The sequence below is a fragment of the Kogia breviceps genome, chromosome 10, assembly GCF_026419965.1.
Source record: "Kogia breviceps isolate mKogBre1 chromosome 10, mKogBre1 haplotype 1, whole genome shotgun sequence".
Lineage (NCBI taxonomy): Eukaryota > Metazoa > Chordata > Mammalia > Artiodactyla > Physeteridae > Kogia > Kogia breviceps.
In genome coordinates this window covers 6756225-6776290 of record NC_081319.1, presented here as the reverse complement: position 1 = coordinate 6776290, position 20066 = coordinate 6756225, and the positions used below count along the sequence as shown (strand labels likewise).

Here is a 20066-nt window from a genome sequence, read left to right as displayed (position 1 = left end):
TAGGGGATGGAAAAACGAAGGATCCTGGGAGAGAGGCTGGCTCCGCAGTTGCAGTTAAGGACCCCCAACCTGCAGTCGAGCAAGACCCCCCAGTTTCCAAGACCTGTACACACTCTGACCTGCAAAACTCAGCTGCTCTGAAAGGGGAGGTCCTGGCGCATGCAGGGAGGGCGCCCTGAGTGGGGGCATGGGGGTCTTCTCCCATGCGCTGGAAGCCTCCTGGCCTTGCCAAACTGGCCGGGGGAGATCATTTCAGAATCTCTGAAGACGGAGGAGACTTTCTGTGGCAGGCTTGGCGGAGGGCAGGGGAAGTGGCCACAGTCTCCAGGCAGAAAAGGGGAAGGTGTCCCCAGAGGCCATGATCCAAGGTGAGTGTGAGCAAAGATGCTCCTGGAACAGACTAGGCACAGACATGAGTCTAGTTGGGTCGAACCCTGAGCTCAAGGCCCGCACACCAGGGTCACCCACCTGGCAGGTCCTTGGGGCGGGTTCTGAAGCCACTCACCAGCCCCCCCTGAGAGGAGGAATCACGCAGGGGGAGAGGGCTGGGCCAGAGTCAGGAGACCGGGGTCTGGCTTGGCTCAGCCCCAGACAGGCTGTCAGACCTTCCCCTCTCTGGGCCTCGGTCTCCTCATCTGTAAAATGGAAGTCATAATTTGCACCCCTGGCCGTGGAGTAACAATGAACTAGATAGTCTCTAAGATTCTCTCAGTCTAACATTCTCTCTCTGCTCTTCGTTGTTCAAAATGCGTCTCTCCCTTCCACCTCCGCCCCCCTCCTCATTGAGGCCAGGAGCTGAGCAAAGCCCAGTAGGGGAGGCCCCCTCGGAGGCCAGGAGGGGACTCTCTCGAGCACGCACACGCCGTACAAGCTCGCACGTGACCGCAGGGAAAGCTGAAAGGGGGACCCACACCCCCAGCAGCTGGGTGGAGCCCAGAGGGAGGCTGCCTGCGGCTCAGGGTTGACGAGGACGACTCTGACCCCAGGGGAGCAATCCCCCGGCTCCCCTCCAGCCTCCCAGGGAGGGAGAGGAGCTTGCTTAGTTTCATTTCCCCCGACTAAGCCAGCTCTGGGGCACATAAATTCATTAATATGGGATTACGGGGATTACAGGCTGCCCCACCCTGCAGGTGATCGAGGGCAAACTCAAGGGGCCTCCAGACGTCCTCCCCACCAGGTGGAGGAAGAAGCTGAGGCTCCAGCAGCTCTCCCTGGATGCCGGGCTGAAGCCTCCTCGGAACCCCACCTGCCCCTCCCCACCCCCATCGAAAGGGAGAAAGCATGGGAAACGTGTCCACCTCTTGTCACGGAAAGTAGGGACCGTCCTGTAATCCCACCCCTTTCTGCTCTCTTTTGAGCGCCTCTTGTGGCTTCTCCAGCCCAGACTTTCCCAGATTCGGTGCTGGAAGGTTAGCACGTGACTTCTGGCTGGCTTTCTGCAGAGCGTGACCCCAGACCCTGGGGCTCGCAGAGGTGATTTCAGGAGGCACAAAATGCTGGCCCATGTGTGGAAATGGGCTTCCGGCTGTCTACGTCAAGGAGGAAAGACTCCACTCAGGGTCAATGGGTCTTTAACACCCACCCCCGGGACCTGATGAGCCCCTTCTCTTTTAACAGAAAGACAGAGAGAGAGAGAGGACCTCAGGCCACACAGCTGGGTAGAATTTAATCATATTATTATTTTTCATTTCTTTGTATACATTTTGATGGTTAGCTTCTGCATATGAGGGATATTCTAGTCCACTGAAGGTACATAATAAAGTTGATCTTTAAAAAAATGCAATAGAATAAAAATGGAACTGATACAAACCAAGAATAAGTGGGTAACAGTGCAGGCGGTTTTCAGAGGCGGTGAAACTTGTGAAGCGGGACACAAATGACCCAAGTTGGGGAAAGTTGATGCAGAGGACAAACTGCACCCTCTGCACGTGGGTAAACTGGGGCCCGGAGAGGGGAAACGGACTTGCCCGCGGGGAGCTCGTGGCAAAGCTGGGATGTGAATCAGGCTGCAGCCAGTACCAGCCCTCAGAGTCCACCTCCTCCTGCGCTCTGAACCGGGCCTCCTCCTTTTCCTGACTTCTCTGCCCCCTCTCTCCATCCTTTCCCCTCTTGCCCTGCTCTCCAAGCCCAGTGAAGCTCCATTTCAGACCATCCTTGCTCTGGTCGAGGGATGGAAACCTGAATTAGGGAGAAAGCGCCCTGAGGTGTAGCGGAAAGAACTCAGACCTGGTGGCAGCCCCGGGTGACTCTGCCCCTGTAGCTGAGCGCATCTGCACCCACAGGAGCACTCCTCTGGGCCTGGCCTCCTTTCCTCTGTAAGAAGTGAGAAGGCCACCCCTCTGGGCACCCATGAGAGGCTCAGATGAGCCGGTGCCAATCCCATGCCTGCACAGCACCTGGGGTATGTGAGCTGCTCGGTAAATGTGAGTTCCCTAAGAGAAGAGTTTCTTTTTCATAAGGACCGCAGCAGCGTTGCTCTGAATGTCGTTGGTAGGCTCAGTGACACTCTTGACAGCAGATGAGAAGTCTTAAACCGCTTTAAAAATAGATAAGGAGTCATTTATAATTTGTACACTCATTGTTGGAATGCAAATGTTGCCGCTAAAAGCCCGCGCTCCTAAGTGGGCTTGTTAAACCATCAATCTGCTTAGCAAATCCTTTTCTTCTCTCAAGTACAGGTAAAACCCTGTCGCAAGATTGCAGGAGAGCAGAGCTCAGAGGCTGCTTCTGGGCACGGGATTGGGATTTCACCACATGGCGGCCGTGTGCCCTGGGTAACCCGTATGCCCGCTGCCTGTCCTCCCGCCAGGTGCCCACGTCATGGGGTGGGGGTGGGGAGACGCCATCAGAGCTGATGAATTCACAGATCTTTGTTCTGGCCTTAAGTCTCAACCTGCTTTCTCCCTCTTCAGGGCTTTCCAGGAACAAAACACAAACCAACACCCAAGAAATAAACTTCTCAACTCTCAGACCACAAAGCAACCACAGAGAGAACAGAGACCTTCGGTGCCCCTGGAAAGGGTAAGATCCGGGTGCGGGCGTGATTCTGAGTCTTCAGCCCTCCCTCTCTTGAGAGCTGCATGTTTGGACACACGGCACAGCTTCTCTTGGGTGTTCCAAGGGCACGGAAAGTTAACATGGCCCAAACCAGGCTCGCGGCCCCTCCTCCACTGCCCCCCACGTACTCCTCCCCCCAGGTTCGCCGCGTCAGTGAGATGCACCACTGAGTCCCCCAGGTGGATCGGGGGCCGGGGCACTCTGCTGTTCCTCTTCTGCGCTCTCCAAGGCCATCTCTGCAGAGCTGATGCCTCTAGAAACCCTCCTCTCCTGTACCCCAACAGCCTTGGCCCCGGCCACCAATACCTTCTGCGTGGAGCCCTGTTAAGCATCCTGACCCAACTCTCGGCCTCCCATCTCCCCACTCCAAGCCAGCCTCCGTGTGGCGGGTGGAGTAATGGCCATAAAACAGCCGTCCCGTCACTTTGCTCTTCTGCCCCAAACCTTAGTCTCCCCTAACCTTCTAGATAAAGTCCAAATTGCCGGACTCGTCCTCAGAACACGCACGGATTAGGCGCTGCCGTGTGCCAGGTCGTGGCCCCAACGCAGACCCGGGCCCACCGGCACAAGGCAGAGTCTAGAATCCAAAGTCTCACTTCCTCTGGCGCCACGACTCACAGCCCACCTCACACGCAGCCTCTAAACCAGAGGCTGCGAACTGGTGGTCCCAGGGATACTGTGTTTGGCTTCCTCAGTGTTGGCTCAGCGTTTCAGTCAGGAGACTTCACATAAAAACCTGGGTTCCTGGCATCTCTTGACATCTTGGAAGACTTAGCAACGCGAGGCCAGCTTTCATTCCCAGCAACCGCTGCCTGGCGCTAAGTCCCGCCTCCCCTTTAGAGTCGTCAAGTCCCTCTGAGTTGGCCCCAGTCCCCACCACTCCATATTTTCGTACCCCTGCCTGCTTCTCTCCCCTACAGCTCACATGCCAGGGCCGTAGATAGCAGGACCTGCTCCATGAACACTTTCTCTAGGGCGCTGACTCTTCTTGTCCTGAACTTTGGCCTCTACTGGTCCCTCGTCCTGGAATGCCCTTTCTCACCCTACGTGATGGGAAAATACCCCCCTCTTTAGGAAGCTCCACTCCAGGGCTCCCCTTGCTTCCTGACATAACGTACCACAGCCTTCCGTGTCCCCACTGTATCCCATTCAGACCTCCTTCCCGGCATCTCTTGCACCAAAGTACCTTCACTTATTAATACTTCCATCTCTCCTACTAGAGTGCAAGTCCGCCCCATAGGTCTAGAGCATAACACACGAATTCCCCCGCCAAATGGGCCCGTAGGAAATCACTGATGGGTGGATAAACAGATGCCAAGCATAATGAAACAACAGTACCCCCTCTGTGTCGGGCTCTAGGTGAAGCAGTTTACGTGCTATCTCATTTAACACCGAATAAAACCCAGTGTTGGTGCTCTTACTACGCACGTTTAACGGCTAGAGAGACTGAGGCTGGGGTGGGGCGGGCATCTGGCTGCAAAGCAGCCTGTTCACCCCCCCTGAGCGGCAGCCTCCCCGCAGCTCTATGAGGTTCAAAGTCCTGCCTTCTCCCCACTTGATAAGTCACTGCCCAGAGAGGCCAGGCTGGGAGGAAAGTGGACAATGGCTCCGGGAAGCAGGCCTGGGGCGTCAGGGGAAAAGTGCCTCATGTCCCAGGAGGCCTCAGACTGTCCGGAAGTTACAGGAAAGGCCCGAGGACCCCACCATCCACGGCGGCTCTGGGCATCGGGCTCACCCTGAGCCACACCCGCTCTGGGCTGCTGTTTTCATTGAGGAGTTCAGAGCTCGGGCCTGTACTCTACCACTCGTGAGGTGCGTGACATCCTGGGTGAGACGCCCCATCTTTCTGAGCCTCAGTTTCCTCAGCTATAAGATGGGGTAATAACTGGACCCACCTCCAGGACTGGAGTACATGTGAGAGGAAACAACACAGGCCAAGTGCCCCGGGCCGTGTTTAATAGACGGTGGCGGTGACCCTCAGCAGGATCTCCGGCAAAGCTGCACCTGCACCATCAACTCCGGGGGCTTGGGCCCCGGCTGACGGGCAGGGTGGAGACAAGAGCGGGACTGAGGTCCTGGGCTGGGCTTTATGGTGAAATAGGATGGGCTGCATGTCAAATCCTCTTGGCTGATGTATCAGGCTGAGGGTCCAGTACCCTCCGCTGAGTTAACCCCTGGGGGTGGATGTGTGTGCGTGGGGGTGAGCACACGTCGGAGTGTGAGACTGGGGCACGTATCTGTGTGGCTCTACGTGAGGCCGAGGTGCCTATCCTTATGACATTGTCTTGGAACACTAATGCATGCATACATCTGTGTCTGCACCCCTCCCCCGGGCCCTCCCGTGACTCCCCAAGAACCTAGAAGAAGTCTGCCTCAGTCACTGCTGTGTCCCCAGGATCTGGCACCTAGTAGGTGCTCAGTAATACAGAAGTGTGATAATATGTGTCTATATACATACACACACACACACACACACACACACACACGCTTCTGCTGCTCCCAATCAGTCTACGTTTGAAAGAACACTTTATTTGGTGATTCCAGGATGAATCTCATACTGTTGGCGAAAGTTCTATCTTTCTCAACTTTAGGCAGAGACCAAGGTTGGCCACTGGCATGGCAGTGGGTGCAGAGAGAGGACAGCCTCGCCCCGGAGTCGGCCAGGCTTGCGCAGGAGCCCAGCTCTGCTACGGATTGGCTGCGTGACACTGGCCAATTGCTCTACCGCTCTGATCCCCTTGTGTGAGGACTGAATACGCCTCGACAGGGGAAAGGGCGGCACAGGGCGCAAAACAATGGAGTTGTCTGTCCAAGTGACTCTGACCCGGGGAACCCCCGCAGAGCCGGGCACCCCCAGACCTCTGGCGCAAAGCCAGGCACCCCCAGACCTCTAGCGCTGGGGCCTCCCACCCCAGAAACGATCTCTATGTCCTGTTTATGTTATTTATTTATTCTATTATTTATTTCTATTCCCTAACCTCTGTTTCTATTTCTCCGAACCCCAAGGTCTTTTCCAAAGCCAAGCGGGATCCCAGAAGGCGGCGAGTGGGGGGCCAGGGCAATGCCCGGTCAGCCAGACTCCAGTTGCCCCTTCTTCGCCCCCCTGCCACTCCGTCGAGGGTCTCTGGGCATGTGGCCAGCACACAAGACTTTCTAAAGGTCCAATTTCCATCGGAGGCTCTATACCACCAAGCTGCTCAGCAGCACCCCTTCACAGGTGGGAAACCTGCCCAGTGGGCATGCGGCACCCCTCTTTCATACATGCACACGGGATTATGTACTCCCAGGCAGTGAAGATTCTAAGCACACAGGAGGTGCAGGGTACGATCTTTTACTGCTTGACTGAAGGCTGACACACAATCCATCAACCATAGGTGGAGGACCAGGAATCTCAGGGTATGGAGGTCATAAATCTGGCTTTGACTCAGCATCTCCAGAGGCTTTACCATGGAGCCCGCTGGGATAAGGGACTGAGGGTATCTGCCAGTGCCACCGTCTTAGAGTGATGTCCCTCTAGCACCTCTAGCTCAGTATGGCCACATGTGAGCTCATTACTTGTCCTTCCTGCCCCCCTGCCACCCGCTCCTCCTCCTTCGTTCCCTCTCTCATCAAGAGTCCCCATTGCCCATCCAGGCCCCGCGGTACAATTTGAAACTGTACTCCTGCTTTCCCCTTACAGTTGACCTTCCACCCTACCTTGACGCTCAAACTCAGAAAAAAGCAGAGCTGTACCCTGTTCCTCACCTCCCGATGACCTTGGTCTAGAGCATGGGCCTCCAAGAGTTTGAGGACGCAGCTTTCTCCTCAGACGTCTTCCTGTGTCCCTTCTCATCCTGTCCATACTTTAGACAGACAGAGTTTTCTAGGATGTAAAACTGACCACATCATATCACTGTTTTCAAATCTTCAGCATCTCTCACCTGCCTGCAGGACCAAGTCCAAACTCCTTCACCTGGCATTTGAGGCCTTTCATGATGTGGCCCTGTCAATCTTTTCTACTTACTTTCAGCAGCCTCTGGTCAGGCCTGCTGAGCCTGCCACCATGCACTATTACACGTTTGTGTGTTCAGACCTCTTTGCACTCACTCATAACATCTTGGTTGTCTTTTTTCCCCCGAAGAACTCCTATTCATCCTTCAGGACCCAATCCAAATGGCCCCTCCCCTAAAAAATCTTCTCTAGCACCCTGAAGTCCAGTTGGCCTCTTCCTCCCCTAGACAGACCCTTTCTTATCATGCATCACATGACACTGCAGTTATTTAGGCAACCATCCTCCTGGCAAGACTAGAGGCACTTCTGGGTAGAGGCCTCATTCTTGTCCTCCTTGAATGCCCTGGTGCCCAGCAGGGAGCTTGGCACATACATGGCCCTCAGTCAACATCTGGCAAAGAATGAGGGAAGGAGCTAAGGTTCTTCAGGGAAGTCCTATAACTGTCTTGCTCTGGCCATGAGTCAAGAGCAACCTTCCTTCCCCAGAATTCTGGGCCACCTCAAGTGTGGGCAGAGCCAAGTCCTGCTGCTACTTCATAGAATCACCAGGAACGGGCTCTTGAGCTGTTTCCTCCTTCAATCTCCACAACAACAGCTTTATCAGCTTTGTCTTTCGAGAAGTCCCAGAGCCCATGGCTCCTTCCCAGCCTCCGTGGGTCCACAGCACTTGCAGCCCCTCACTTACCCTTCTGAGCGTGTCCCGGGCCAGCTATGCCAGAGGAGTGGGCCTCTGCCACGCCCTGGGCTCCGCGGCTCCGGGGCTCCGGGGCTCCGTGCTGGAGGGGTCTGCAGGGTGTGGAGCTGTCCAGACCTCTGGCTGCCAGTAGCAGAGGCGGGCAGTCGCTGCTGCAGAGCCCGCAGCTGCCCCCACCCAGGACTGCAGCTCTGGCAGCTGCAAGGAGCCTCCCGGCATCGATCAGTCCTGTTACTACAAGCCTCCTCGGCGTGCCTGGCTGAAGCCGGGAGCTTTGCAAGTGTGCGTAAAAAGAAATAGAAAGTTAAAGAAAAACATCTAAGAGAAGGCCATCGGTGGGGGCTGGACAGTACACCATTTGCCAATACAGAAATGATACTGGCCGGGGCGCAGGAAGGCCCCCGACGCTCCTGCAAGGGGAGAGGTGGCAGAGAGGGATTTCCAGATAACTGAAGGGTAACCCAATAAGAGCCAGCTCCGTTGCCTACCAGGTTTCTGGGTTGGTTTTAATGGGAATGGGCATAAAACTCACAAGGTCATGTGTAGCAGACCTCACTTGTAATTTAAGCATCTTTTGATGACTCAGAGCTGTTGAGGTGAACGCGCTGGGACACCGCAGCGCCTCCGCTCAATTCCCAGGCGAGTGCGCCGTTTGGCCAGACACTGAATGACCCCGTGGTGCTGGTCACCCCTCAGCCAGCTGAGCCCTCCGCCCCCCTTTGCGGCTGTGCTGCCCACTGCCCTGTGCTGCTCCTGCTGCCACCGCATGTTCCCGGTGGACTCATCACAGGTCTGGAAAAACCTGTGACCCAGTCTAACCTCCCACACCGTTGCTGCTTCCTTTGCTTCTCCCCATTCCCCTTTAATTCTTTTTTTTTTTTTTTTCTCATCTATCTCTCTATCTAGCTAGCTACCTAGCTAGCTAGCTATCATCCTTTTTTTGGCCCACTGTTCCAGACGCCGGCCTTGAAGATCTGATGATTACATTCCCAGCAACCAAAGGGCAGGAGCCTTCCTTCCAGCCAATCCCTGACCAGTCAGTTCTGGACTCTGGAAGCCTCTCATTCCCTTTGGTTATTTTTGGAGTGGCCCAATTCGGGGGCATTTCTAGGACCTTGGGGCTCTTCCAGGATTTGAGCCAAGGGATTCCCAAATTGCGGTCTGCCATGGACTGCATTTGAGGAGAGTGGGCCCCTGGGACTTGCAAAGATGATAGAGGGGAAGGAGAAAAGAACAGCCAAGCCAACTGAGGGACCAGGTCAGGATCAACGGCGGCACCAGCCTCAGGAACTCAGCTGAGGGCATGCACGCGGGCAGCAGCAGGCAGACTCTGGACCCAGGCTCCAGATCCCGTGGGCCCGGCTTCCCATCCTGCTCTCCTGCTTGTCGGCTGGGCCATCTAGGCAAATTCTCTAGCCTTTCTGTGCGTCAGTTTGCCCGACTGTGAAGTGGCACGAGTCTGGAGTGAAGCAGCTCCCACAAATCTCCAGGCTCGGCACCGCTTTAGAGGCGTGACTGCTTCCTCCTAACTGCCCCTCCTGCAGATCTCCCAAGGGGCACATGGAGCCGCCAAGAACTAAGGAAGGAAGCTCCACAAAAAGCTGTGAAATACGGCCTGCAGCCAAGAACCAGTCAAGGAGGTTCGGGAGTCAGGGTTTCTGGAAGGCAGCACGGAGCCCCCGGGGAGAGTTGAAAGCGCTCTGGCTTTTCAAGAACTGGCCCTGTGGCTGCCCGGGGAGGGTGGGCGAAAGCAGATGGGGCCAGCACCCCTCAGACTAGGTCATCATCTGCCTCTTGATCCCAGACATTCTCAAACCCAGGCCCCTGGCCCACAGTTTCGAGCCCCCTCCCAAGTCACTTGTGCATGGGAGTAGCAGGATGTCATGCCCTCTACCCTATATCACTAAGTGCTATCTCCTTCTAGATGCTTCTGCCCACACAACCCGAGACCAAGCCATCAATCCATTTGCTGCAAAAGGAGAATGAAATAGTTGGGACACAGACTTCCAGGTAAAGTGACCGGCTTGACAGGTTCCAAATTGAGAATGTTCTAGGCCTCACTTGCTCTCCAAGGAGCCACGATTCCTAGTTCCCTTCTTGAAAGCAAGGATGAGCCTCCATCCTCCCAAACCCGCACAGCACCCTGGGTCTCATCCCTTTCCCAGGTCCTCTTTTGCCCTCCCTTCCTCCCTCCCTCCCTCCCTCCCTCCCCTACATAAAAAGATTTAGGGAGGAAATCATAACACCTGCCAGCCTCATAGATCCAACTGCCTTCTCCCCATCTCCACCTGGATGTCTAATGAGCGCCTGAGAGTCAACATGCCCCAAACACCACCCTTCATTCCCCCACCAAGCCTACTACTCCCAGGCCCCACCCCTGGTCTCCCTTCTTCTGCTGGTCTTAGCAAATGGCACCAGCATCTACCCTGTTGTATCATAAAGAATTGAACTGCTTTTCCTCCCCGGTTCCTGGGAAGGAGACTCTAAATTCTTGGAATTTCCCAAGAGACAGCGGTGTCTTTGCTGTTCCTGAGCCCCTGAGACCACACCTGAGTTTACGCTAATGCGCTGAGTCAGGGTGGGGGCTGGCCACCAAAATGACCAACCAGGGGGAGTAGAGGGTTAGGGCTTATGGGCCAGCCCTGCGTCCAGGGAGGCGGAGGAATCGAGATGCAGTTTAATCATGATCGTCCTATGTATCTCTTCATTTGGCTGGTCTTGACCTGGATCCCTTATAATAAAACTGTAGTTGTAAGTATAGCACTTTCCTGAGTTCTGAGTCATTCCAGTGAATTACTAGACCAGCCGGGTTGTAGGAACCCCCAAACTTGTAGCCAGCCCATTAGAAGTATGGTAGCCTGGGGACACCACTGGTGGCTGGCATCTGAGGCGGGGATGGTTTTGCTGGGACCCGTGCCATTGATCTCATAGGACCTGTGCTAACTCTGGGTGGTTACTGCCAGGTTTGAACGTCAGCACCCCAGCAGTGTCAGAATTACCCCCGCACGCCAAGAGTCACTCATGATTCCTCTCCTTCTCTCTCCCCCCATATCCAATAAAAGAGAGAGTCCAATCAGCTCAACCTTCACATCTGTTCAGAACACGGCCACTTCTCCCCACCCCCACTGAACCAACCTGGTCCAACCACCAGCACCTCTCCCCTGAATGACTGCCGCTGAAGCCTCCTCCCCCAATCTCCCTGCTTCCCCCCTTGCCTCCTGCCGCCTACGCTCCACAGAGCAGCCAGGGGGCTGCAAGTCGGCCACGTGCCCCTGCTCGGAACCTTGAAGCCTGCCCCCATCCGTCCTGGAGTTAAGGCAGAGTCCTTGCCATGTGCCCTCACTTCCCTCCCTGACCTCAGCTGCCACCACGTGCTCCCCTGCTCTGTCCATTTGGCCACACTGGCTTCTCCACGCGCCCAGACAAGCTTCGGCCTGCCTCGGGACTTTCCCTTTATCTGGAATGTTCTCTCTCCTTTCATTCAGTCTGAAAGGTCACCTCCTCAGAGAGGCCTTCCGAGACCACCTTGTGTAAAACTGCCCGACCCCTGGTCCCTCCCCACCACCTCCTCTCACTGGCTTCACTCTCCCCGATAGCCCGGACAGTCTAAGAGACGGCAGTTTCGTTGTTGACTGTCCATCTCCCTTAGTGCAACGGCAGCGTTTGAGGGCAGGGGCCACGTCTGTCTTGTTTGCTGCTGTCTTCCCAGTATTTGACTCAATACATAGTTGTCAAATGAATGAATGAATAAATAGGTGCCACCAAGAAAACTGGTCAGATGCTGAGAAGGGTATTGTACCAATGATGGTGTGTTTCATCGAATCTTTTGCTTTGCAGCTGGGCGTAATCAAGATGGATTTACATGGATGTGGAAGGAACCACAACAGGGCGGTACAGTAGTTCAAACAGTTTGAGTGAAAGATAAAAAAATGTTTTGTTGGTAGGTAACCAACAGATGCTCTGAAAGAAAAATGTGCCAGGTCATTTACTTCAAAAGTTACTGAGAGATTAAAGACAAAAAAGGCAATTGAGAAAAATTCATTGAATGTGGAATCTGCTAACTTGGGTTCTGGTCTTCTTTTTCTCATTTCCAAGCTGTGTGACGTTGGACAAGTGGCATCCTCGCGCTGAGCCTCAGTTTTGTTATCTGTAGAATGGGGAGGATGCTAATAAGGCCCTCTGGCCTGTGTCCCAGTGTCCTGTGAGAGGCGGATGGAAGCAGGCCTGTCGGATGTTACTCAGTTTACTGCTGTGCTAACATCCACCAGGGCAGTAGTCCCGGGACATTTCCCAGGAAAGATGCTGAGGGAAGAGATTTTGCTGAATTAGAAGAAAATGCTAAACCAACTTGTCGTGCATGGTGGGGCAAAATTTTCTCAACCACTGTCCCCTCAACAATTCTGAAATCCCAGGCACAGTCCTGGGTCCCAGCCTGGGCCCTGATACACAGCCGAAGGCAGGCGGTCCCTCCACCTCCCTGGACCTTGAGGTCCCTGTGGGCCGACGGCCGAGGCCACTGTGAGTCAAGAGTCCCTCTGAGGGGCTGGCAGTTGGACTGCTGGAGCTCGGTGTGGGGTGAGAGTTTGGTAAAGGCACCCCCAAATATCTCTGGGAGTGTCCTCCTATCTGCCCTTGCCTAAATCCCAAACCGGGATGCCTCTCCTCCTTCCTGCCCACATCTTGACTGTCATTCTCTTCTGTTTACTTCCCGTCGCTCACAGGCACCATCGAGTCCAGGTTACTGCCATTTCTCACCAGGACAACCGCATCAGCCTCCTAACTGGTCCCCCTCCTGCTCCTGGCCATCTATTCACTCCAAGGCAGCAGCCAGATCAGTCCTTCAAAAACACAAGTCTGTTCCCATCACTCCCTGACTATAACCCTCCAAGAGATTCCTGATATTCTTAGGCTAAGATACAAACCCTCCTGACTATAGTGGCCTTATGATGCTGTCCTCCTGCCTTCACCTCTGACCTTTCATCTCACCAGCCTCGCCCCCTTGCTCTTTTTTAAAAAAATTTATATATATACATATATTTTAATTTTTATTGGAGTGTAGTTGATTTACAAGGTTGTGTTAGTCTCAGGTGTACAGCAAAGTGAACCAGTTATACATATACATATATCCACTCTTTTTTAGATTCTTTGTCCATATAGGCCATTACAGAGCACTGAGTAGAGTTCCCTGTGCTGAACAGTAGGTTCTTATCAGTTATCTATTTTATATATAGTAGTGTGTATATCGCAACCCCAATCTCCCAGTTTATCCCTCCCCACCCCTTACCCCCGGTAACCATAAGTCTGTTTTCTACATCTGTAATTTTATTTCTATTTTGTAGATAAGTTCATTTGTACCCCTTTTATATATTCCACACATTGAACTTAAAAGCTTTTGCACAGCAAAGGAAACCATAAACAAAATGAAAAGATAGCCCTCAGAATGGGAGAAACTAATTGCAAATGAAGCAACCAACAAGGGATTAATCTCCAAAATATACAAATAGCTCATGCAGCTCAATATCAAAAAAACAAACAATCTAATGAAAAAATGGGCAGAGGATCTAAATAGACATTTCTCCAAAGAAGGCATGAAGATGGCTAAAAACCACATGAAAAGATGCTCAACATCACCTCACACCAGTCAGAATGGCCATCATCAAAAAGTCTACAAACGATAAATGCTGGAGAGGGTGTGGAGAAAAGAAAATCCTCCTACACTGTTGGTGGGAAGGTAAACTGGTACAGCCACTATGGAGAACAGTATGGAGGTTCCTTAAAAAACTACAAATAGAGCTACCATCTGATCCAGCAATCCCACCCCTGGGCATATATCTGGAGAAATCCATAATTCGAAAAGATACATGTACCACAATATTCATTGCAGCACTATTTATAAGAGCCAGGACATGAAAGCAACCTAAATGTCCATCAACAGAGGAATGGATAAAGAAGATGTGGTACATATATACAATGGAATATTACTCAGCCACGAAAAAAGAAGGAAATAATGTCACTGCAGCAACATGGATGGACCTAGAGATCGTCATGCTGAGCGAAGTCGGTCAGACAGAGAAAGACAAATACCATATGCTATTGCTTATATGCGGAACCCCTTGCTCTTTGAATTCTAGTAATGCTCAGCTTCCGGGATTTCTCATACTCCTTGTTCACCACAGGACCTCTGCAGTCTGTGCCTTTGCAGGAATACATGTTCCCCTTATTTGGGCTTCCCTTTTCCTCGCCTTCACCTTCGTCCATCATCTAACATCTATGACCTGGTCAAGTAGATGCATTCTCACACACCCTCCAATTTCTTTAATAAGCACTTCCTCAAGGAAGTGCATCTTGATTCCATCACCCCTACCCCACCATTAGGCTCTCACAGCAGACTGGGCTTCATAGCACTCATTGCATTATAGTTATTACTTTATTATCTGTTTCCCCCATTAGGCTGTAAGCTCCATGAGGAAGGGACCATGTCTGCCTTGCTCACTCCTCTCTCACCACAGCCACACTCATAATCAGAGATTGAGAACTAGTAAAATTGTCACCCTGGACTCATTTTGGAATTATGCTCCACCTACCTCTGCAGCTTACACCTAGTCGCTGATTTCCTTTACATCACCAACCTCAACCCATGGACACTTGCTGAGGACCAACTTCTCAGCCCAGTGAGGCCTGGCAACAAACAGGGAGGTGTGCAGACAGGTTCCCATGATGTGGTAGGCCAGTGCTGTAATGGGGGGCAGCTCGAGAGGAGGAGTGACTGCCTGGGAGGTCAAGAAAAGCTTCCGGGCAGAGGGGGTCCACGAATGGGGCCTTACAGGATGCTTAGGAGTTTGCCAGGTTAGGGGTGGACTAGAGAGAACGGCATGCACAAAACGCCCAGATAAATAAATAGCATTAACAGCATCTTCCAAATCTCCTCTGGAGTTTTATTTCCAGAACTTAGATCTAGACCCTCATCCCAGCACTTCTGCAAAGACTCCTAACTAGATTTTTCGGCCGCTTTGTTCTCATTTTAGCTCAAGAACCTGCTATAGCTCCCTACTACCGTCTAGCTTAAACCTAAGGTGTCTGCCTGTCGCTGGATGCCTGCCTCAGCCTCTCCCTGCCTCTCTCACTCTCAGGGACATTCTTGCTCATGACTCTCTGACATCATCAGCTTTGCTTCTACCAAATTCAATGACCAGCACCTTCCACACCTGACTTGCTTATCCTATTCCTTCTCCCAACCGTTGATTTTATAAATCAATATCACTTTCAAGTGGACACTAAGAAAAATTATTTTTTTGAATTTGAATTTGAGTGTTCAGAAGCCCATTTGAATGATTTAATTGCTTATAGCTAAGTCACTGCTTCTTACTGCAGTAGACATGCTTGAGAGTTTCTTAGTAAAATTAATTTTTGTTGGTTGAACTCTTCCTCTGACCCTGAACAGGTAGATGGGCTCAGCTAGGAATGGTCGTACTTTTGTTTCCAGGTCTTGGAGAGGTGACCTGTTACCCAGAGCCCCGCTTGCATTAGGGGTCTACATCAAACCTCACCAGGGGCTCATAAAGGCGAGGGCAATGTCCTCTCCATCTACACCCCCTGCTCCCACTGAGCTTCAAGCTCAGTGCTCTGCAGAGTGAAGGCCTGAGTCACCAGGAATAAGCTGCCCCTATTATGAGATGAGTTGTGACCCCCCAACTCATATGATGAAGCCCTAACCCCCCCAGTACCTCACAATGTTACTGTATTTGGAGATACAGTCTTTAAAGAGGTGATTAAGGTAAATGAGGTAAATGAGTGAGTCCTAATCCAATAGGACTGGTGTCCTTATATGAAGGGGAGATTAGGACACAGACAACACAGAGGAAGACCACATGAGGATCCAGGGAAAAGTCGGCCGTCTACACACCACGGAGAGAGGCCCCCGAAGAAAGCAACTCTGCCGACACCTTGATCTTGGACTTCCAGCCTCTAGAGCGGTATGAAAAGAAATGTCTGTGTTTAAGCTCCCCAGCCTGTGGTATGTTACGGTGGCCCCGGCAGACTAATCCAGCCCCCAAAGCTGGTTCTCCCAGAACCACAGTTCTGGGGACGGAAGAAAGACTATGTGACATCGACATTGACTTTGGGTAAAAAAAAAAAAGATGTTTCGAGAAAAAGAGCCCTTCAGAATGAAAAGTGTCAACAGAACAATTCTTCTTCTATGGCTGACTGGCAGAATGTACACACACACACACATATTGGTGGAGGCAGAACGTTTCTTCTTAACTGTAACTATCCTTTGTGATTATATAAACAGTACACATGCCATGGTGGGAAATGCAGAAAATTCCAAAAGGGACAAATTAAAAATGTCACCTGTTATCCTCCCCCATTCCTGTTTCTCCAATTTTTTCTCTCCTTCTCATTCTCTCTCTCTCCTACCTGGCTTACTTATATTCCTTTCCACATTTTTTAAATGCACTTAGAATTAATTTTGGCAAACTGCTTTTTCTCTTAACAATGAAATATGACCATTTTCCCCTATATTATTATTTATTTATTTATTTATTTTTGCTGTACGCGGGCCTCTCACTGCTGTGGCCTCTCTTGTTGTGGAGCACAGGCTCCAGACGCGCAGGCTCAGCGGCCATGGCTCACGGGCCCAGCCGCTCCGCAGCACGTGGGATCTTCCCGGACCGGGGCACGAACCCGCGTCCCCTGCATCAGCAGGTGGACTCTCAACCACTGCGCCACCAGGGAAGCCCTCCCCTATATTATTAAAAATTCATCTCAGATGTCATATTCACTGGCTGCCCAGAATCTTTCACAGTCTGCATGTGCCGTGATGGGTCTCCCCATCCCCTGCTGTTTCTATTTTTTAATTAATATAAACAATGCTGTGATAAATACCCCTGTAGATAAATCTTGGTATACATCTTGTGCTATTTCCTCAGGGCAAATTTCCTAAAAGTGAAATTACTGGTTACTCACATTTTTAAAGTGGAAATTTTTAAAAACTCTTAAAACTTTCTAGTAGGTTATATCACTTTTAGGGGTGTAACAACTTCTAACCACACATATTAAAAGCTCCCAAGAGTTTATGCTGTAATTCTAGACATCTTAAAAAAACGAAAGAGAAAAATAAGAAACAAAGAGCAGAGAAAAACTAGGTTATCTGGCTATAAACATAAGAAAGTGACATCCATCTCTGACTTAGGAAGGGAAGGGGAGGACCTGTCCCTGCTGTATTTACAGCACTCTGTGGAGTGGGTACCCATTTTACAGATGAGGAAACTGAGGCACAGAGAGATTAGAGTCACTCACTTGTCCAAGGCTATGCACGGCTAGGGAATGAAACAGTCAGGACTGAAATTCAGTTTTGCCTGGCTCCAAAAACCAAGGGCCTTACTATTATGCCACACAGTCCTAGGGCAGGGTCTGCGGGAGATGGTCTCAACTCAGGCATGAGCAACTGGGCAGGACATCTCCAGGGCCACTCCCAGCTCTGTTCTGCCTTTCTATCTGGCAATGTCAGCCACCAGGTGTGCGGGGCTGGGAGGAGGCAGGGTGGGGTGCAGGGGTGCAGGAGCCTGCAAGGCCCACATGCCCCCACCAAGTGATGGTCAACATGCCCACCTGGCCGTTGACCATCTGGATCACAATTCTCATTGACTTTATTAGAAAAGCCACACTGGTGTGACAGCCTAGAGAAGGATGTAGGAATGTGAGTGTCAAAGCAAACATGTATATGGATAAACTCAGGAAGGATTAAAAAAAAAACACCCCCAAACACCTGTGGCAATAAGGAAGTAAAATTGTGAATAAACTGTTACCTGCACTTTCCAACCTTTTAAAAAAGTGAGGTTGCTTTTACAGGCTTATAGTGGGAAAAACAAGGTCTTTAAAGTCACATGGACTCGGGTTCCAATCCTGCTTCTCCCTAGATGTGTGACCTTGGGTGAGTCACTTCACTTCTCTAAGCCTCAGTCCCTTCACCTGCAGAAGGGGAAAAGCATTCCGTCTTGTTCGCAGGATGAACTGAAGCGAGAGATTCCCACCACACCCTGTGCACCTTTCCTGCACATGGCAGGGACTCAGCACATACCAGTTGCCACGCACCTTTAATGCCTTGCTGAGGCCTGGAAGTGCACAGGGAAGGCGACAGGGCCCCGCTCTGGGAGGGGCTGAGCAGGGAGAGGAAGGGGCAATTGTGTCCTGAGGTGAGAAGCACCTTGACGGAGGGAACAGCCAAGCCCACGTCATTTTTGGAAAACGGTCAAGATCTGGCTTCCCAGCTCACGACCACAACAAAAGCAGAGGAGGAGGCCACGCCATCTTCAACAGAGCTTTAAGCCTTCCTCACTATCACCTTTTACTTCTCCATCAAAACTTACCTGCCCACGTCTTGGTTCCCCCAAACCTGCTATCTGCTAATGGCTAACCTGGTCAGAGAAGTTCTGCAGTAGACATGCGTGCCCAGGGCTTCCTAGACCACTCCAGAGAGCGTTTGGAAAAAAACAATGCAAGCAACACAGGCTTTTATTACATAAAACTCGGAAAACACCGAAAACCCAAATTGCCCATTCTCTTGTGACTAACCTATAGATGACATCTGGACAGAAGCTTTCAAAGCCACCTCATCCTTTCCCAAGGAGTGACGCAGACGGTGGCAGGGAGTGGGTGTTGGGTGGAGAAGCCTCTCTCCTATCAAACGCCCTGGAGTGACTGCTGATTCCACCCAGGCGTGGAGCCAGCTCCCCACACTTGCACCCCGTGAAAGGACAGTTTCTCTGATTCTCCGATTTCTCCGACGTTGCTAGGGAAGTGGCAGCCCAGGGCCGTTGGCAGAACTCCCAGGCAGTCCCCCAGGCAAAGGGGCTGTGTCTCTGAATGTTCGTAAACGGATGGACAAACAGTCACGAAGCTCTGGGACAGTTCTCTGTGGGCTCCCAGGCCCTCGTTCCGTCCCAGGCCCCACCCAGGCTCACGCAGGGTCCTCGGCGCAGGGCTCCCCATTCTCAAATCCCCAAGTCAATAATACCCCTCGGTGTGGCTGACCTCAGTCAGACACAAATTGAAAAATAATCTGACAGCATTAAAAGATACTCAAGTGTGAATGACTGAAACGATAGCCATGGAACCCACCCGGGAACATTGCTCTTTGTCTCAAAAGGACAATGGCTGGGACTTCCCTGGTGGCGCAGTGGTTAAGAATCCGCCTGCCAACGCAGGTGACACGGGTTCGAGCCCTGGTCCGGGAAGATCCCACGTGCTGTGGAGCAACAAAGCCCGTGCGCCACAGCTACTGAGCCTGTGCTCTAGAGCCCACGAGCCACAACTACTGAGCCCACACGCCTAGAGCCCGTGCTCCACAATGAAGACAAGCGACCACAATGAGAAGCCCGTGTACTGCAACGAAGAGTAGCCCCAGCTCGCCACAACTAGAGAAAGCCGGCGCACAGCGACGAAGACCGAATGCATCCAAAGAAAAGAACAAAGACAAAGACATTGACTAACCCAAGCACACCTCTGTTTCATTGGAATATTGCAGCAAGGTAAAGTGGCAACATACAGGCTCTGTGGGGACAGGGAAGGGAGAAGATCACACCTGCAGCAAATGTGTCCAAACCTCCGTTTTACATCTGCTTCTTGCTTCCTTTTCCTCCCCGGCTACTCACAGGTCCACAGGGGTTGGGGAGTGGCGGCCCAGAGCCTTGGTGTCAGGAAGGCGTTAGAGAGGCTGGGGCAGTTGGGGTGGGGAGGGGAGGTCGACGGCGCTGAAGTGTAGGTGGGGATTCTGAGCCCCCCAGGTGAACCGGGGGTCTTGGACTCACACTCACCTGTCTCCTGGGCTGCTCTCAGTCTGTTTTCCAGGTGTAAAAAACCTATAAGCAGAGATCAGAAACGCCTGTCAGAGGGGTTTGCATTTTCTGGTGGCCAGGGATGTGGATCTGCCTGTTTAAAATTTAATATTTGAACTGATCCCAGTACTTAGAAACCGAGGGATTGCACACTTAAAAGCCGGCTTTCTGACTCCCCCGGGGAGAGTTACATCACTGGGCCACGTGCAAATTGGACAGTGACGGCCTGGAGCTGCGTGGGGCTGTCCCTCTAGGCCCACAGATGCTCCCCAATCCCACCCATCCGCCCCCATGGGCGCTGCAGTGAGCAGCCCTGCTCCGGCGGCGTCTGACCGTGCGACCTGCACAGGCCAGGCTGCTCCCTCTTGGCCCTGCCAGGCTCCCCCCCCTCACCCCTCCCTTCTCTGCTCCAGATATACAAACTGAGAATTCCGGGGAGAGAATGCCAGGCCCGTCCCTTGGAATAATCAAGGGTGAGAAGACCGAGT

General features: G+C 52.2%; 1 protein-coding gene across 10 annotated transcripts in view; it reads right to left on the bottom strand.

Moving 5' to 3' along the window:
- Nucleotides 1-20066, bottom strand: part of ATP2B2 (ATPase plasma membrane Ca2+ transporting 2) — a 373485-nt gene that overhangs the window by 257881 nt on the left and 95538 nt on the right. For 9 of the 10 annotated variants that reach the window (XM_067043444.1, XM_067043446.1, XM_059077715.2 and 6 more), the window contains exon 2: nucleotides 19558-19602. The exons of the other annotated variant lie outside the window; for it this stretch is intronic. The gene's annotated coding sequence lies outside the window, so the exon portion shown is untranslated. The remainder of the gene's footprint in view (nucleotides 1-19557; nucleotides 19603-20066) is intronic. 10 annotated transcript variants of the gene reach the window in all.